The sequence below is a fragment of the Physeter macrocephalus genome, chromosome 2 (assembly GCF_002837175.3).
Source record: "Physeter macrocephalus isolate SW-GA chromosome 2, ASM283717v5, whole genome shotgun sequence".
In the NCBI taxonomy this organism is placed as follows: domain Eukaryota; kingdom Metazoa; phylum Chordata; class Mammalia; order Artiodactyla; family Physeteridae; genus Physeter; species Physeter macrocephalus.
The window spans coordinates 10,311,558-10,332,095 of record NC_041215.1 but is presented as its reverse complement, the minus strand read 5'-3'; the positions used below and the strand labels follow the sequence as shown (position 1 = coordinate 10,332,095).

Genomic DNA, 20,538 nt, shown 5'->3' with positions numbered 1-20,538 from the left:
GTTTCCATGCTTTCTCCAGGTGCAGCACCTTCCCAGCACCTCGACATGGTCACCAACCAGGAAGCTCAATGACTTCTTACTTTTTAGATGGTTGTTGCTGATATAGAGGGAGGCTGTTGCTGTCTGTAGGCTGATTGTGCATCCAGAAAATTGCTTAAGCAACTTGTTGGTTCTATTATTTTGTCTGTTGATTGGGCTGAGTTTAATATATATGTGATGCTATTCTCTTCTTGTAATGAGGATTTAATTTTTTCCTTCCAATTCTGACAGGTCTTATGACATGTCCATTCCATAGAGCATTGGTGTCAAAACCCTAAATGTGTTAACCGTGGGGATGGGCCTTATCACCCAGCCTTGTTCATAGTGCATATGTTTTCACCAAGTATCCTATTTGCTGAAGGCTTTTGAAATATAGAAGTTGTTATGAAGTTAAAGAAGTTTCTGTCCTAGTTTTCTATTCCTAGTTTTCTGATAGTTTTTAAAAAATCTTATGTAAGCATTGGACTGTTTTTTCTGAACCTAGTAAAATACTTAAGATCAGCACTTTATAAAAAATATAATATTTAAAAGACTAGTGTGCACAGTTTTCTCATGAACAACAGGAAAAATCTAGAGAAGCCAGGAAGACACTGTAAGGTAACCAATCAGGTGGGGAGGATGAAAAACTAGCCTGGGCCACTAACTCTATCCCAGCCGTGCTGGGAACTCTTTGCAGAAAAAGTGGAGACACCTCTGCATGTGAAGAGCTAAAGTGAGACTGCAGGGAAAAGAGGGCTTTTCTGACTGTGTGCACAGGAGAGATGGCTGCAGGGTGGAGGAGGGCTACTTGCTGTGGCCAAGAAATGGGGTGAAGGGGTTTCAGTGTGATCTCTCCTCCTGGCCCCATGGGCTCAGGTGGGCCTGTCCCCCATTCCTCCCTGTGCAACTCAGACTGCAGCATTGGTGTGTGCCATAGCTGGGCAGGCTGGAGTCAGGCCCACTAGGTTGATCTGAGGGAAAGTGTCAGTTCAGGGTGAATGGCTGGGTGGCCTGGAGCTCCCTTCACTCCCCTCCACTCCCCTCCACAGCCCTGCACTCACTGAGCATCACACAACTCCAACAAAAAGAGAAAAGCTCTCAGAAGAGTGCATTCCCTAAGGCATGAGATCCTGAGGGGCAGGAATCCTCCGTCAGGGGACAGCTCAGAGTAGCCATCAAGTCCAGACCATGAAGCTCATGCTGGGCTCTTTCTTTGCCCTTGGGCACAACACAAATCCCCCAGGAATGGCCCAAGCTACTGAAACTAGCCTCCTCCATACTGTGCACAACCCGACAAGACAGCTGATGCCCCCAGGGAAAACTGGCAACAGTGTCTTCCACTGAACTAATAAAGAATGTGAACCAGATCTGTAAACTGGCAGTCCACAGGCAAACCCAGGTGTGGATTTGTTTGACTGGCTCCATGTTTTAAACTTCTGTAAATGGATTGCCCAACCAGGAAAGGTGCCCTCCAGGGCCACAGACCCCTCTACTCTATTTTGTTCAACATCTTACTTGATTCATTTATGTTGCATATCTGGCCCCTCTGGGCATTCAAGTGTACAAACCCCACTTAAGTGCAGTTTAACGCTCTTCCTGCTTTTATGGATTCAGTGATGATTGTTCTGATTTCGTGCACAGGGACCTCCTGGGGGATAAGCCACTGGTCTCCATTTAAGATAGAGCCTGTTCTTGCTCCTTCAGAACCCCTAGACAGGGTGAAATGGGATCTGATTCAGAAGATGACCCTGATATGGTGAAGCACAGTTCTTCTCCTCTTTGAGTTTTCTTTCAGTAACGTGCTACTGAAGGGTCTCTTTCCAGAGCCCTCGGGAAAATGAATAGCTTCTGAGTAGACTCAGATAACCACATCAGAGCCAATCCCTCAGGAAGTCTGTTCATTTAATTGCCTGGTGGTGGCCATGTGGCTAACCCCAGCCCAATGAATTCATGGGAGATGCACTGGCTCAAATCAAACAGTCTCCAGGCTTTATTTATGGACAAGACAGATGACACCAGAATGTTTTCTTCCCCTGGATCTCATCTTCCCCTAAATTTCAGAAAAAGGGGTCACCAGCTCAAGTGTGGATGACAAAAACAGTGAGGTTGGACATGTGTGAGAAAAACCACACTGTCCACTCAGAATATCTTTCCATTTTTTTGTGAGACACAGAGGTGGAGGCACTTGGATTCATAGAAATGAGAAAAACAACAGCATAAATGTGAAGATGAACAGCAACCATCAGTCTGGACAAATACTGCCATTTGTCAGTCCCATGAGATTCTCCAGAGCAGTGAAATCTTCTGATTTTTAAATGTTGGTTCCTTTAAAAACAACAACAATATGCTGGGAATGTGTACCTTCAGCCACAATGGAATAATTGCCATCACGCTTGCCATTCTGCCATAAATAGATATAACGGGACAAAATACCTAAGGAAAATGCTGTACAGCATTGCTGTAGCCAGCTCAGGATTGCAACCCTTAAGAGAAGGAAGCACATCAGGTGAGCCCCTTGTGCTGTCTGGCTCTTGACTTAGGACAATTTCCCGACCACGGCAAAGAAGGAGCCCCAGCACAAATAGCAGAGAGAGCACAAATAGCAGAGAGAGCACAAATGCTGAGTTGAAAAGGCAGAGATAAGAGTTTGGGGCTGTTGAAGCACCCAAAATGTGAAGAGTTGAGTAGCAGGACTTCCCTGGTGGTGCAGTGGTTAAGAATCTGCCTGCCAAGGCAGGGGACATGGGTTCGTAGTCCTGGTCCGGGAAGATCCCACATGCCATGGAGCAACTAAGCCCATGAGCCAAAACTACTGAGTCTGCACTCTAGAGCCCACGAGCCACAACTACTGAGCCCACATGCCACAACTACTGAAGCCCACGCACCTAAAGCCCGTGCTCCACAACATGAGAAGCCACCGCAATGAGAAGCCTGCGTACTGCAACAAAGAGTAAAACACCCGCTCACCAAAATGAGAGAAAACCCACGTGCAGCAATGAAGACCCAATGCAGCCAAAAAACTAATTAATTAATTAATTAATTAATTTACCAAAAAAAGAGTTGAGTAGCATAGAGAAGGGAACTGGATGAGACCTGGGCTGCACATGTACAGAGAAAGACAGAAAGACACAGCAGAAAGCAGTTGACACATGGTTGAAAGCAGAGCTGCGATACTAAAGGTCACACAGTGCTAGGAGTCATTGGAGTTCTAGCCCAACCAGATTAAAGAGACCTCATTAAGACATTCATCTGTGACAGAATATTTATCCCACATCTCACAAATAAGATTCGGGTCCTAGAGAAGTGGCTGTCAGTTGGAGGGGAGAGGTGATTTTTGCCCCTCCCCCAAAGGACATTTGGTAAAGTCTGGAGACTTTTTTTCACTGTCATGATAGGAAGCACTACTGCCATCTAGTGTGTAGAGCCAGGGATGTTGCTAAACATCCTACAGTACACAAGATAATCTCACACAGTGAAGAATTTTCCAGCCCAAAATGTCAATATTGTCAAGGTTGAGAAACCCTAACCTAGAGTAAGTGCTACTCTAGACCCTTGTAGCAGCTGGTAGCCCCCTCCTCACTGATCCTCACCTGTTATTCATAACTTTGTCTAGTTCCCCCCCATGGAGAAGCCCAAATGAAGAGGGACAGAGGCCTCTGTCATAGCCAGCAATGGGAAGAGATCTGCCAACAAGCACATGAGTGCTCTTCAAAGCATATTTTGCAACTATGATGGGACCTTAGATGACTACAGCCCCAAATGACGGTTTGACTGCAACATCATAAGAGACCTTGAGCCAGAACCATCAAACCAAGTCACTCCCAGATTCCTGATCCTCAGAAATGGTGTGATAATAAACGTTGTTTTAAAGTGCTAAGTTTTGGGGTAATTTGTTACACAGCAACAGATAAATACAACAGCACTGCCCTAGCAAAGCCTAAAACTAAACCTCGAAAGGATCAAGGAGAGCTACCAGTAAATTAACTGTCTGCCAGAACAAAACTCAAAACTCTTTAAAGAAAAAAAATAAGCCAGATTACTTAAAATGTATAACTTACAATGTCCAGGGATACAGTAAACAATTACTAGGCATGCAAAGAAGCAAAAAATATGACTCATAATCAAGAAAAAAAAGCAGTTAGAAACAGATCCTGAGATGACTCAGATGTTAGAATCAGCACACAAGGGTTTTTTTTGTTTGTTTTTTTTTGTTTTTTTTTGTTTTTTTTTTGTGGTATGCGGGCCTCCCTCTGCTGTGGCCTCTCCCGTCGCGGAGCACAGGCTCTGGACGCGCAGGCCCAGTGGCCATGGCCCACGGGCCCAGCCGCTCCGCGGCATGTGGGATCCTCCCAGACCGGGGCGCGAACCCGGTTCCCCTGCATTGGCAGGCGGATGCGCAACCACTGCGCCACCAGGGAAGCCAAGGGTTTTTTTAAAAGCTATTCTAAATATGTTAAAAACTTAAAGAAAAATATGGTCCTAATGAGTGAACATATAAGAAATGTCCACAGAGAAACAGAAATTATGAAAAAGAAACAAATGGAAATTCTATAACTGAAAAGAAAATATCAGAAATCAAAAATTTACTAGATTGGCTTAAAAGCAAATATAAGATGACAAGAGAAAGAGCAAATGAACTAGAGATAGGTTCATAAAAATTTCCACTCTGAAAAAAATTTTTTTTTAATTTAAAAACATGAACAGAGTCCCAGTGACCTGTGGGACAATGTTAAATAGTCTAACATAAGTCCAATTCAAGTCTCAGAGGAAAGCAGAGAAAGAATAGGAAAGAAACAATTTTTTGTAAAAATGATGATTGAAATTTTCCTAAATGTAGTGAAAAGCATCAACTTACCAATTCAAGAAACTAAACGAACCCCCAAGCAGAATAAATACAGCGAAAACCACAAGTAAGTACATTATAATCAAACTGCTGAAAACCAAAGATGAAGAGAAAACTTTGAAAGCAATCAGGGCAAAATGACAAAATAAATATGCAGAAGCACTGACACAAAGACAATTACCTTCTCATTAGAAACAAGGGAGTCAAGAAGATCACAGAATAACACTGAAATGAAGAAAGAAAAAATTGTAATCTAAGAATTTTGTATCCAACAAAAACATTCTTTAAAAATGAGGGCGAAATAAAGACATTTCAGATTTTTTAAAAGTTGGAAGAATTGGTTACAAGCAGACCGGCACTATGAGAACTACTAAAAAGAGTTCTTAGGCTAAAGGTAAATGACACCAAATGGAAACACAGATCTATAGGAAGAAATGACAAACACTGAAAAATGTTAAACGTAAATTTAAAACACTAGCTTTCCCCTTAATTTCCTTAAAAGACAAATGTCCATTTAAAGTGAAAATAATAGCATTACAAATTGAGATTTATAATATGCATATAATTAAAATTATGACAATATCACAAAGGATGAAGAGGAAAATGAAGTTATACTGCTATTAGTTTCTTATATTTGTGAAGTGTGAATAATAATGTGTGAAATGAAACAATAATAATTATAATTAGACTGTGATAAATTAAGAACACATATTATAATCCTTATGGCAACTAATAAAAAATAAAAAAGAGGAATAGCTTTGATGCCAATAAAGGAGATGAAAAAAGAATACAAAGTATTCAATTAATCCAAAAGAAGTCTACAAAAGAGGAAGAGGAGCACAAAGCAGATGGAACAAATATAAAACAAATAACTAGGGACTTCCCTGGTGGTCCAGTGGTAGAGAATCTGCCTTGCAATGCAGGGGACGCAGGTTCGATTCCTGATCAGGGAACTAAGATCCCACATGCCGTGGGGCAACTAAGTCCGTGTGCCACAACTACTGAGCTCGCGCACCTCAACTAGAGCCTGTGTGCTGCAAACTACAGAGCCCATGTGCTCTGGAGCCCAGGCGCCACAACTAGAGAGAGAAAACCTGCATGCCACAACTAGAGAGAAGCCTGTGCACCACAATGAAGAGCCTACACGCTGCAACAAAAGATCCCGCATGCCTCAACGAAGATCCTGTGTGCCACAACTAAGACACAATGCAGCCAAAAATAAAAATTTTTTTTTAAATAACTAGATGTTAGACTTAAAATCCACTATATAATTTAGTAAAAATGAGCCAAATACTCTAGTTCAAAGGAAATGATTGTCAGAGTAAACTTTTTAAAAACATTACCCAACTGTATGAATGTGAAATATAAAGACACAGATTGAAGGTAAAAGGATGGAAAAAGATGAAAATGGTAAAAATAAGAAATCTGGTATGGTTATATTAAAATAAGATGAAGTAGACTTCAAGGCAAAGAGTATTTCCACAGATAAAGGGGGACATTTCATAATAACAAAAGAGTTAGCTCAGCAGGAAGTTGTTAAAATCTTAACTTTGTACATAATAACTGAGCTTCAAAACTCATAAAGCAAAAACTGACTAAAGGAAAAAGAGAAAAATAGACAATTCCCTGATCATGACTGGAGATTTTGACACCTCTACCTCAGTAATTTGCAGAATGAGGAGACAAAAAAATAGTAAAGATATAAAAGATCTGAACAACATTATCAACAATCTTGATCTAACTGACATTTTCAGAATATTTCACTGAGCAATTTTTAAATACACATTTTTTTCAAGTGCACATGAACATTTACCAAAATAGACCATATGCTGAGTAATAAAACAAGTCTCAGTAAAATGCAAAAGATTAAAATCTTTCAGAGTATGTTTCCTGAGCACAATGGAATTAGATTAAAAATCAAGAAAAATAGATACTTAGAAAATCCTCCCAAATATTTGGAAAGTAAGCAACATTCTTTTAAATAACTCATGACCAAAAAATTAGTAGGGAAATTAGAAAATAGTTTAACTGAATGATGATGAAAACAAAAAATCACAAATTTTATGGAATGAGGTTAAAGCAGTGCCTACAAGGAAATATACAGTTATAAATGTCTATAATAGAAAAAAAGCAAAGATTAAAAATCAATAGTTCATTCATTGCAGCTCTATTTACAATAGCCCGGACATGGAAGCAACCTAAGTGTCCATCAACAGTGAATAAAGAAGACGTGGCACATATATACAATGGAATATTAACCATAAAAATAAACGAAATTGAGTTATTTGTAGTGAGGTGGATGAACCTCGAGTCTGTCATACAGAGTGAAGTAAGACAGAAAGAGAAAAACAAATAGCATATGCTAACACATATATATGGAATCTAAAAAAAAAAAAAAGAGGTTCTGAAGAACCTAGGGACAGGACAGGAATAAAGACACAGATGTAGAGAATGGACTTGAGGACATGGGGAGAGGGAAGGGTAAGTTGGGACGAAGTGAGAGAGTGGCATGGACTTGTATACACTACCAAGTGTAAAATAGCTAGCTAGTGGGAAGCAGCTGCATAGCACAGGGAGATCAGCTCGGTGCTTTGTCACCACCTAGAAGGGTGGGATATGGAGAGTGGGAGGGAGACACAAGAGGGAGGAAATATGGGGATATATGTATATGTATAGCTGATTCACTTTGTTATAAAGAAGAAACTAACACACCATTGTAAAGCAATTATATGCCATTAAAGATGTTAAAAATATATTTTCATATAAAAAAATCAGTAGTTCAAATTTACACCTTAACAATCTAAAAAGGAAGAACATATTAACCCCACAGTGAGTAGAGAGAAAGAAATGATAAAAAGCCAACATCAATTAAATAAAAAATATAAAGCCAAAATATAGCTCTTTGAAATGCTTAACAAAAATTTTTTAAAACCCTGCAAAACTAATCAAGAAAAAGAGGAAAACTTACAAAACTTCTAAAATAGAAGATATCACTACAGAGTCAACAGATATTTAAAGAATAAGGAAATATTATAAACAACTTTATGATAATAAACCCAACAATTTAGATGAAATGGACACATTCCTTGAAACACAACCAAAAGTGACACACGAAAAATGAGAAAACATGGAAAGCCCTGCTTTTCAGTTTCCTATTGCTTTATAACCAGTCCGCAAACTTAGCAACTTAAAATAACAAAAATCACAATCATTTTGTTGTTGCTAAAATAATTGACTTCAGTTGGGTGTTTCTTCTCCTCCAAATGGTGTTGGCTGGGATGACTCACTCTGCCACTTTCAGCCAGCAGCTGGGCAAAGCTGGAAGGTCCATGGATGCATTACTCACATGTCTGGTACCTCAGTGCTCCTTCAGATGGTCTGTCCTCTTGAGCTCCCTCTTAGCAGTGCAACCTCAGAGTAGTCATATTTTCTACATTGTGGCTGACTTTGAGAGGGAAAGAATGAGCAGCCAGGGCTCTTAAGGGATACATCTGGAACTGACACAGCATCGCTTTCCCGTATTCCATTTGTCAAAGTAAGTCTTAATCACCCCAACCTCACTCTGCTTTGGTTTTGTTTTTTGGTTTTGTGTTTTTGTTAGTTTTCTTTTTAATTGTCTGATTTTGTTCTTGGGTTCTCTTGTTTGTCCGATTGTTCTCTTGCTTTTTGTTTTATTTGGTTCTGTTTTTGTTTCTTTTGTGTGTGTGCATATTTCCTTGTTTCTGTTTTTGTTTGTTTGGTTTTACTATTTACCATTTGTCTGGGGGTTTGTTATCATTTTTTAATTAAAAAAAGGTTTTTTACTCCCCTTTATTGCTGGGATGAGCAACTTGTGGGGTCTTGGTTCCCCAAATTGAAGTCAGGCCTGAGGCTCTATGGTGGGAGCACCAAGTCCAGGATGCTGGACCACTAGAGAATTCATGGCCCCAGGGACGATTAATCACTGAGAGCTCTCTCGGAGGCCTCTATCTGAATCCAAGACCCGGCTCCACCAAACTGCCTGCAGCTCCCAGTGCTGGACACCTCACACCATAAAACAAACAAGACAGGAACACAAACCCACCCATCAATACACAGACTACCTAAAGTCATACTAAGCTCACAGACACCCCAAAACACACCACCTGACATAGTCCTACTCATCAGGGAGAAAAGACTCAGCTCCATCCACCAGAACACAGGCACCATTCCCTCCCATCAGAAAGCCTATGCAAGCCACTGGACCAACCTAACCACCAAAGGCAAAAAACAGAAGCAAGAAGAACTACAACTCTGCAGCCTAAGGACAGGAGACCTCAAACACTGTAATTAGACAAAATGAGAAGACAGAGAAATATCTTGCAGGCAAAGGAGCAAGATAAAAACCCACAAGACCAAATAAATGAAGAGGAAATAGGCAAACTACCAGAAAAGGAATTAAGAGTAATGATAGTAAAGATGATCCAAAATCCCGGAAATGGAATGGAGAAAATACAAGAAACGTTTAACAACGATCTAGAAAAACGAAAGGACAAACAAACAGTAATGAACAACACAATAACTGAAGTTAAAAATACTCTAGGAGGAATCAATAGCAGGATAACTGAGGCAGAAGAATGGAAAAGCGAGCTGGAAGATAGAATGGTGGAAATAACTGCCACAAAGCAGAATAAAGAAAAAAGAATGAAAAGAATTGAGGACAGCCTCAGAGATCTCTGGGACAAAGTTAAATGCACCAACATTCGAATTATAGGGGTCCCAGAAGGGGAAGAGAAAGACAAAGTGTCTGAGAAAATATTTGAAGAGATCATAGTCAAAAACTTCCCCAACATGGGAAAGGAAATAGTCAATCAATCCAGGAAGCACAGAGAGTCCCATACAGGATAAACCCAAAGAGAAACATGCCAAGACACATATTAATCTCACTAACAAAAATTAAACAAACAATATTAAAAGCAGCAAGGGAAAAGCAACAAATAATATACAAGGGAATATCCATGAGGTTAACAGCTGATCTTTCAGCAGAAACTGTGCAGGCCAGAAAGGAGTGGCAGGATATATTTAAAGTGATGAAAGGGAAAAACCTACAATGAAGATTACTCTACCCAGCAAGGATCTCATTCAGATTCAATGGAGAAATCAAAAGCTCCACAGGCAAGCGAAAGTTAAGAGAATTCAACACCACCAAACCAGCTTTACAACAAATGCTAAAGGAACTTCTCTAGACGAAAACACAAGAGAAGGAAAAGACCTACAAAAACAAACCCAAAACAATTAAGAAAATGGTAATAGGAACATACATATCAATAATTACCTTAAATGTAAATGGATTAAATTCTCCAACCAAAATACACAGACTGGGTGAATGGATACAAAAACAAGATCCATATATATGTGGTCTACAAGAGACCCACTTCAAACCTAGGGACACATACAGACTGAAAGTGGGGGATGGAGAAAGATATTCCATGCAAATGGAAATCAAAAGAAAGCTTCAGTGGCAACACTCATATCAAAGAAAATGGGATTTAAAATAAAGACTATTATAAGAGCCAAGGAAGGACACTACATAATGATCAGGGGATCAATCCAAGAAGAAGATATAACAATTTTAAATATTTATTCACCCAACATAGGAGCACCTCAATACATAACGCAAATGCTAACAGCCATAAGAGGGAAAATTGACAGTAACACAATAATAGTAGGGGACTTTAACACCCCACTTACACCAATGGACAGATCATCCAAACATAAAATAAATAAATGGAAGCCTTAAATGACATATTAGACCAGATGGACTTAATTGATAACCACAGGACATTCCATCCAAAAACACAGAAGACAATTTCTTCTCAAGTGCACACAGAACATTCTCCAGGATAGATCACATCTTGGGTCGCAAATCAAGCCTTGGTAAATTTAAGAAAATTGAAATTGTATTGAGCATCTTTTCCGACAACAATGCTATGAGACTAGATATCAATTACAGGAAAAAAACTGTAAAAACTACAAACAGATGGAGGCAAAACAATACCCTACTAAATAACCAAGAGATCACTGAAGAAATCAAACAGGAAATTTAAAAATACCTAGGAACAAATGACAATGAAAACACAATGACCCACAACCTATGGGATGGAGCAAAAGCAGTTCTAACAGGGAAGTTGGTAGCAATACAATCCTACCTCAAGAAACAAGAAAAATCTCAAATAAACAACCTAACCTTACACCTAAAGCAACTAGAGAAAGAAGAAGAAGAATAACAACAACAAAAAAAACCCCTAAAGTTAGCAGAAAGAAATAATAAATATCAGATCAGAAATAAATTAAAAGAAATGAAGGAAATGATAGAAAAGATCAAAAAAACTAAAAGCTGGTTCATTGAGAAGATAAACAAAATTGATAAAACATTAGCCAGAATCATCAGGGAAAAAAAGGGAGAAGACTCAAATCAATAGAATTAGAAATGAAAAAGGAGAAGTAACAACTGACACTGCAAAAATACAAAGGATCATTAGAGACGCCTCCAAGGAACTATATGCCAATAAAATGGACAACCTGGAAGAAATGGACAAATTCTCAGAAAAGTACAACCTTCCAAGACTGAACCAGGAAGAAATAGAAATTATGAACCGACCAATCACAAGCACTGAAATTGAGACTGTGATTAAAAATCTTCCAACAAACAAAAACCCAGGACCAGATGGCTTCACAGGCAAATTCTATCAAACATTTAAAGAAGAGCTAGCATCTATCCTTCTCAAACTCTTCCAATATATAGCAGAGGGAGGAACACTCCCAAACTCACTCTACGAGGCCACCATCACCCTGACACCAAAACCAAAGATGTCACAAAAAAAGAAAATTACAGGTCAATATCACTGATGAACATAGATGCAAAAATCTCAACAAAATACTAACAAAAAGAATACAACAGCACATTAAAAGGATCATACACCATGATCAAGCGGGGTTTATCCCAGGAATGCAAGGATTTGTCAATATACGCAAGTCAATCAATGTGATAAACCATATTAACAAATTGAAAGATAAAAACCATATGATAATCTCAGATGCAGAAAAAGCATTTGACAAAATTCAACACCCATTTATGATAAAAACTATCCAGAAAGTGGGCATAGAGGGAACCTACCTCAACATAATAAAGCCATATATGACAAACCCACAGCAAACATCATTCTCAATGGTGAAAAACTGAAAGCATTTCCTCTAAGGTTAGGGACAAGACAAGGGTGCCCACTCTTACCACTATTATTTAACATAGTTTTGGGAGTTTAGCCATGGCAATCAGAGAAAAAAGAAATAAAAAGACTGAAAATTGGAAAAGAAGAAGTAAAACTGTCACTGTTTGCAGATGACATGATACTATACATAGAGAATCCTAGAGATGCTACCAGAAAACAACTAGAGGTAATCAATGAATTTGGTAAAATAACAGGATACAAAATTAGTGCACAGAAATCTCTTGCATTCCTATACGCTGACAATGAAAAATCAGAAAGAGAAATTAAGGAAACACTCCCCTTTACTACTGCAACAAAAACAATAAAATACCTAGGAATAAACTACCTAAGGAGGCAAAAGACCTGTATGCAGAAAACTGTAAGACACTGATGAAAGAAATCAAAGATGATAGAGACAGATGGGGAGATACCATGTTCTTGGATCGGAAGAATCAACATAGTGAAAATGACTATACTACCCAAAGCAATCTACACATTCAATGCAATCCATATCAAACTACCAATGGTATTTTTCAGAGAACTGGAACAAAAAATTCCACAATTTGTATGGAAACACAAAAGACCCCGAACAGCCAAAGCAATCTTGAGAAGAAAAACAGAGCTAGAAAAATCAGGCTCCCTGACGTCAGACAATACTACAAAGCTACAGTAGTCAAGACAGTATGGTACTGGCACAAAAACAGAAATAGAGATAAATGGAACAGGAGAGAAAGCCCAGTGATAAACACATGCACATATGGTCACCTTATATTTGATAAAAGAGACAAGAATATACAATGGAGAAATCATGGCCTCTTCAATAAGTGGTGCTGGGAAAACTGGACACCTACAGGTAAAAGAATAGTATGGAACTGGCACAAAAACAGAAATATAGATCAATGGAACAGGATAGAAGCCCAGATATAAACCCACACACATATGGTCACCTTATCTTTGACAAAGGAGGCAAGAATATACAATGGAGAAAAGACAGCCTCTTCAAAAAGTGGAACTGGAAGAACTGGACAGCTTCATGTAAAAGAATGAAATTAGAACACTTCCTAACACCATACAAAAATAAACTCAAAATGGATTAAATGACCTAAATGTAAGGCCCGACACTATAAAACTCTTAGAGGAAACCATAGGCAGAAGACTCTGTGACATAAATCACAGCAAGATCCTTTTTGACCCACCTCCTAGAGAAATGGAAATAAAAACAAAAATAAACAAATGGGACCTAATGAAACTTAAAAGCTTTAGCACAACAAAGGAAACCATAAACAAGTTGAAAAGACAACCCTCAGAACGGGAGAAAATATTTGCAGATGAAGCAACTGACAAAAGACTAATCCCCAAAATATACAATCAGCTCATGCAGCTCAATATCAAAAAAAAAAAAAAAAAAAAAAACCCAGTCCAAAAATGGGCAGAAGACCTAAGTAGATATTTCTCCAAAGAAGACAAACAGATTGCCAACAAACATATGAAACGATGCTCAACATCACCAATCATTAGAGAAATGCAAATCAAAACCACAATGAGGCATCACCTCACACTGCTCAGAATGGCCATCATCAAAAAATCTAGAAACAATAAATACTGGAGATGGTGTGGAGAAAAGGGAACCCTCCTGCACTGTTGGTGGGAATGTAAATTGATACAGCCACTATGGAGAACACTATGGAGGTTCCTTAAAAAAACTAAAAATAGAACTACCATACGATCCAGCAATCCCACTACTGGGCATATACCCTGAGAAAACCATAATTCAAAAAGAGACATGTACCACTATGTTCATTTCAGCACTATTTACAATAGCCAGGACATGGAAGCAACCTAATTGTTCATCGACAGATGAACGGATAAAGAAGATGTGGCATATATATACAATGGAATATTACTCAGCCATTAAAAGGAATGAAATTGAGTTATTCGTAGTGAGGTGGATGGACATAGAGTCTGTCATACAGAGTGAAATAAGTCAGAAAGAGAAAAACAAATATTGTATGCTAATGTATATATATGGAATCTAGAAAAATGATACTGATGAACCTAGTGGCAGGACAGGAATAAAGATGCAGACATAGAGAACAGACTTGAGGACACAGGGCAGGAAGGGGAAGGTGGAACAAAGTGAGAGAGTAGTATTGACATATATACCCTAACAAGTGTAAAATAACTAGTGGGAAGCTGCTGTATAGCACAGGGAGATCAGCTCAATGCTTTGTGACTACCTAGAGGGGTGGGATACAGAGGGTGGGTGGGAAGCTCAAGGGGGAGGGGATATGGAGATAAATGTATACCTATAGCTGATTCACTTTGTTGTACAGCAGAAACTAACACAACATTGTAAAGCAATTATGCTCTAATAAAGATGTTAAAAAATAAATAAATAAAAGACCAACCCAGCCTCAAGTGAGGGTGATGCATGTAGAGGCATGCACACAGAAAGGGAAGAAATGGATGACATCCAGCTTTGGAGATCATCTACCACAACATAAATCTATTAAATAATCATAACCAAGAACTTCCCACAAAGAAAACTACAGGCCTAGATGATTTCATTGGTGAGTCCTACCAAATATTTAAGGAAGAAAAATACCAATCTTACACACTTAGAAGAAAAATTCCTCAATAAAATATTAATAAATAGAATCCTGCAACATATAAAAATGATTATATATCATGGCCAAGTGGATTCTAAGAAATGCAAGTTTTTGAATGTTGAATCAAAAACAAATCTGTAATTCATCCTGTTAATGAAATAAATAAGGAAAATCATACAGTCATTTTAATAGATGCAGGAAAAGAATTTGACAAAACTTAACACCAATTCATGACCAAAACTCTCAGCAAACTAGAAATAGAAATGTATTTCCTCAATTTGATAAATGACATTTATGAAAAAACTACAATTAGTATCATACTAAGTGATATACTGCATGACACTCTCACAACTTCTACTGAACATTATGCTAGAGGTCCTGTATGCTTCAATAAAGCATGAAAAATGAATAAAAGGCAAAAAGACTGGAAGGAAGTCAATAAAACTGCCTTTATTCATAGAAAATGTGATTGTCTACATAGACAATCCTAAAGAATCTACACAAAACTACTAAAATTAAGAAACAATTTAGCAAAGTCACAGATACAAGGGTAAAAACAAAAATAATTGTATTTCTATATGCTAGCAGTATATGTATTTCTATATGCTAGCAATAAAAATTGGAATATAAAACTTTTTTGATTTAAAATAGCATGAAAAAATATTAAATACATAGAAACACATTTAACAAAAGATACCTAAGATCTCCATACTGAAAATTATAAAACATTGCTAACAGAAATTAAAGGAGACCTTCCTTCACACATTAAAATTAGAGAAATACTGACTTTTTTTGAGATATAATTGGCATTGCTAAAAAAAAAAAAAAAGCCCAAAATGGAGTAATTTGCTCCCAGAACAGCAAACCAAGACTTCATTGTAGTTTCAGCCTCTCTTAGGAATGTGAATTTTATTTTTTTTAATGTGGTATTATCTTTAATTAAGTACAAAGCCTTTTCCAATCATGTCACCTAGAGATCATTTTATCCACTACTCTGTTTGGCCACCAGTCTTTTGTCCCTCTCCTCAGCAATGGTAAGGCATACACCCTTTCCATGGGGAAGAGAGATCCATGGTTTGTTGCCTTTGCCAATAACGAAAATGTTGGAGAGCCCAGTGGCAAAGCTGTTACCACTGACATCTTTCACATGAACTACATCAGAAGAACCAGGATGTCTCTTCCGATTGGTGATCACACCAATTCTTCCCAGGTTAGCACCTCCAGTCACCATGCACAGGTTACCAGTGTCAAATTAGATGAAATCAGTAATCTTGCCAGTCTCCAAATCAATTTGAATGGTGTCAGTCACCTTGATGAGGGGATCAGGGTAGCGGGCGGTGCAAGCACCATGGGTCATCAGATGAAGGATTCCTTTTGTCCCCACAAAGATCCTTCTCACTTTGCACAACTTGTACTTGGCATCCTCAGGTGTAATACAATGAACAGCAAAGCGACCCTTGGTGTCATAGATCAGACGAAAATTCTCTTCAGTCTCTCCAATGCTGATGACGTCCATAAAACAAGCGGGGTAGGTTACAACAGTGCAGATATTGCCATCAATCTTAATGAAATGCTGCAGGCAGATCTTTATTTCATCTCCTGTTAGGACATACTTTAGTCTGTTCCTTAAGAAAATGATTAGGGGAGACATGAGCCATGGCTATGCTAGGCACATAGAGAGCTAGGAATGTGAATTTTATTTATTTTATTTATTTATTATTTTGGCTATGTTGGGTCTTCGTTGCTGCACATGGGCTTTCTCTAGTTGCAGCGAGCGGAGGCTACTCTTCCTTGTGGTACACAGGCTTCTCATTGCAGTGGCTTCTCTTGTTACAGAGCATGGGCTCTAGGCTCACGGGCTTCAGTAGTAGTGGCACACAGGCTCAGTTGTGGTTCATGGACTCTAGAGCACTGGTTCAGTAGTTGTGGCACATGGGCTTAGTTGCTCTGTGGCATGTGGGATCTTCCTGGACCAGGGCTCAAATCCATGTCCCCTGCATTAGCAGGTGGATTCTTAACCACTGTGCCACCAGGAAAGTCCCTGGAATGTGAATTTTAAACACGTAATCTGAAATTTCAGGATCAACACTATTGAGGTAATCTGCATCATGAAGACCTCTGCTATTCCCTTCCCCCCAAAGGAAGATGGCCTGGCCTGAAAAAATCCTTTCTTTTCTTTTGCTAATACCTTCTTCCCTACCCTCCTTCTGATTGTAAAACCTTCCATTTATGCAACCCCTTGAGCATCCTTCTATTTACTAGATGGGATGCTGCCTGATTCCTGAATCACTGAATAAAGCTAATTAGATCTCCCCACCAAAAGAAAGAAGACTAAAACTAATGGAAAAATATACCATGTTCATGAATCAGAAGACTCAATATTGTTAAGCTGTCAAAATTCCCCAAATTCATCTTCAAATTCAACTTCCAGCTGACCCTTGAACAGCCCTGGTTTAGACTGAGCAGGTCCACTTATATGCAGATTTGTTTCAATAAATACAGACTACAGAAATACATAATCCACAGTTGGTTAACTCTGCCAGTATGGAACCATGGACACGGAGGGACAACCGTAAAGTTATACTCGGATTTTCCATTTCATGGAGTGTTGTTCAATGGTCAACCATAATACAAATCAAAATTCCAAGAAGCAATTTTTGTACAAATGAAAAGTTGATTCTACTATTTATATGAAAATACACAGGATGTAAAATAGCCAAACAATTTTGGAAAAGAATAACAAAGTTGGAGGACTCCTAGTATCTAATTTTAAAGATGTACTATAAAGCTATGGTAAGCCAAATAATAGTAGTTTTGGTAAAAAGACAGACAAACTGATCAATGGGAAAGAACAGAATCCAGAAATAGACCCAGACATACATGCTCAATTGATTTTCAACAAAGCATTGCTAAGGCAATTCAATGGGAAAATACATTGTTTTTCCATCACTGCATGACGAATTAGCACAAATTTAGCAGCTTAAAACAATACTGATTTGTTATTTCATATATAGTTATATGTTTCACATATTTCTGTAGGTCAGAAGCCCTAGTGTGGTATACCTGGGTTCTCTGCTTAAGCTCTCAAAAGGCTAAAATCAAGGTGTCCATCAGGCTGCATTCTCATTTGGAACTTGGACTCTTCTTCCAAGCTCATTCATGTTGTTGGAAGAATTTAATTCCTTGCAGTTGTAGGACTGAAGCCCTTAGTTCCTAGAGGTCACTCACTGTTCTCTGTTATGTGGTGTTCTCCTCAATGTAACAGTTTGCTCCTTCAAGCCAACAAGAGAATCTCTTTCACTTTGAATCTCTTTGACCTCTTTTAAGGTCAGGGCAATAGAAGATAACCTTCCTTTTGATTGACCCAAAGTTAATTGATTGAAGACCTTCATTACATCTGCAAAATCTCTTCTGCCATATAGCATTACATAATCACAGGAATGATCACCCATCATATTCATAAATCTTAATCACACCCAAGGGGAGGGGATTATACAGAGCATGTGTACCAGAGGGCAGGAATCTTGGGGAAAATATTGGTTTTCTATGGCTGCTATAACAAATTACCACAAACTTAGTGCTTAAAACAATACAAATTTATTATCTTACAATCTGTCAATTCAGAAGCCCCAATGGATCTAACCAGGCTAAAATCAAGGAGTCACCAGGACATCATTCCTTTCTAGAGACCCTAGGGAAAATCTGTTTCCTTTCTAGCTTCTAGAGGCTGCCTACATTCTAGAGGCACATGGCACCTTCCTCCATTTTCAAAGCCAGCAATAGTAGGCCAATTTCTTAGCACATTACATCACTCTGACCTTCTCTGCTGTCTCCCTCTTCCTCATTTAAGGACCTCTGTGATCACATTGAATTCACTCAGATAATCCAGGATAATATCCTTATCGTAAGGTCAACTGATAAGCAACCTTAATTCCACCTGCTACCTTAATTCCTCTTTTGCTATATAATGTAATATTCAAGGAATTAGGATGTGGACATCTTTGTAGAGTCCTTACTCTGCTTACCCCAGGGGACAACTTAAGAAGTCTTTTCAACAAATGGGCTAGATCAACTAGACATATGAGTGGAGAAAAAAATGAATCTCAGCTCTTACCTCATACCAAACACAAAAATTAATAAAATGGATGATAGATACGAATACTAAAACTATAAGAAGATATAAAAATGGTCATTAAGAACATGAATCCTGTGCATTGCTGGTGGGAATGTAAAATGATTTGGCTGTTGTGGAAAATAGTGTGGTACTTCTTCATTTAAACAGAGAGTTGCCATATGACTCAATCATTTCAGGGAATATACCAATGAAAACTTAAAATATATGTTCACACAAAAACTTGTACATGAATGTTCATAGCATCATTATTCATAATAGGCAAAAAGTGGGAAAAACCTATATGTCCAACAACTGATGAATGGATAAACAATACATAGCATATCCAAACAATGGAATATTATTCAGCCATAAAAAAGAATGAAGTACTTTCACATGCTACAATGTGGATGAACTCTGAAAACATTATCCTAAATGAAAGAAGCCAGACATAAAAAGCCACAGATTGTATGATTCTGTTTATATGAAATGTCCAGAATAGGTAAATCGATAGAGACAGAAAGTAGATTAGTAGTTTCCAAGGAATGAGAAGAGGGGAAAATTGAGACTGACTACTAAGTACAGGGTTTCTCTTTGGGGTTGATGGAAGTGTTCCAGAATTAGATAGTGCTGATAGTTGTACAAAATATTGAATATACTGAAAAACCCTGACTTGTACACTTTAAAATAATGAGTTTTATGTTATGTGAATTATATCTCAATAAAAATATTAAATGGGAAAAAATCATATGCTCATGAACAGTATCAGTACTCGGCAGTACCTATCTACGTGAAGAGACATTATCAAAAATGAAATACATAAAATATCACTACTGATCAGCATTTGCAACAGATTTTGATAAGAAACATAACTTTGAATCCCAATAAACAAAATATTATCCCCAAAATAAAATTCCATTTTCTCATTAGTATACCTGTATTGAAAAAAATTTACTGAATTATTGTTATATTTTGAATTCTGTCAATTAAAAAAAAAAGAAACTACAAAACGTCTAGGAGAAAACATTGGTGGAAATCTTCATGATTCTTAGATAGAATATAATAAGCACTAACAATAAAATTTTTAATTGATTTATAAAAATTAGAAACATAGACTCTCCAAAAGACACCATTAATGAAGTGAAAAGGAAAGCCATAGATGAGGAGAAAATATTTGTAATTTATTCACCTGACAAAGGTCTTATATCCAGAATATATATAGAACTCTTACAAGTATATAAGGAGACAAATGACCCATTACAATGGTTACCAATTTTTAAGTGGGCAAAAGATTGGAATAGACATTACATAAAAGAAGATACGTGAATATCCAATAAGCACATGAAAAGATGTTTAACATTCTCATAAATGAAATGCAAACTAAAACAACAATGAAATATTACCACACATCCACTAGAACGGCTAATGCTAAAAAGACTGAAAATCCCCAATACTGGAGGGGATATAAAGCAATTGGGACTGTCATACATTTCTGGTGAGAATATAAAATTGTAAAACCACTTTGAGAAACAGTTTGACAGTTTCTTAGGAAATTGAACATATACCTTCCCTATAACCCAACATTCTAGCCATAGGTATTCAACCAAAAAAAAATAAAGCATATGTCCATAAAAAGACTTGCATAGGTGTAGATCAAGATGGAGGAGTAGAGGGATGTGGAGCTGGCCTCCTCCAACAAATGCATCAAAAATACATCTACATGTGGAACAA

At 37.9% G+C, this 20,538-nt stretch overlaps 1 pseudogene; it reads right to left on the bottom strand.

Moving 5' to 3' along the window:
• Positions 1 to 15,678: 15,678 nt before the first annotated feature.
• LOC102992277 (40S ribosomal protein S4, X isoform-like) lies at positions 15,679 to 16,347 on the bottom strand (annotated as a pseudogene).
• Positions 16,348 to 20,538: the final 4,191 nt, after the last annotated feature.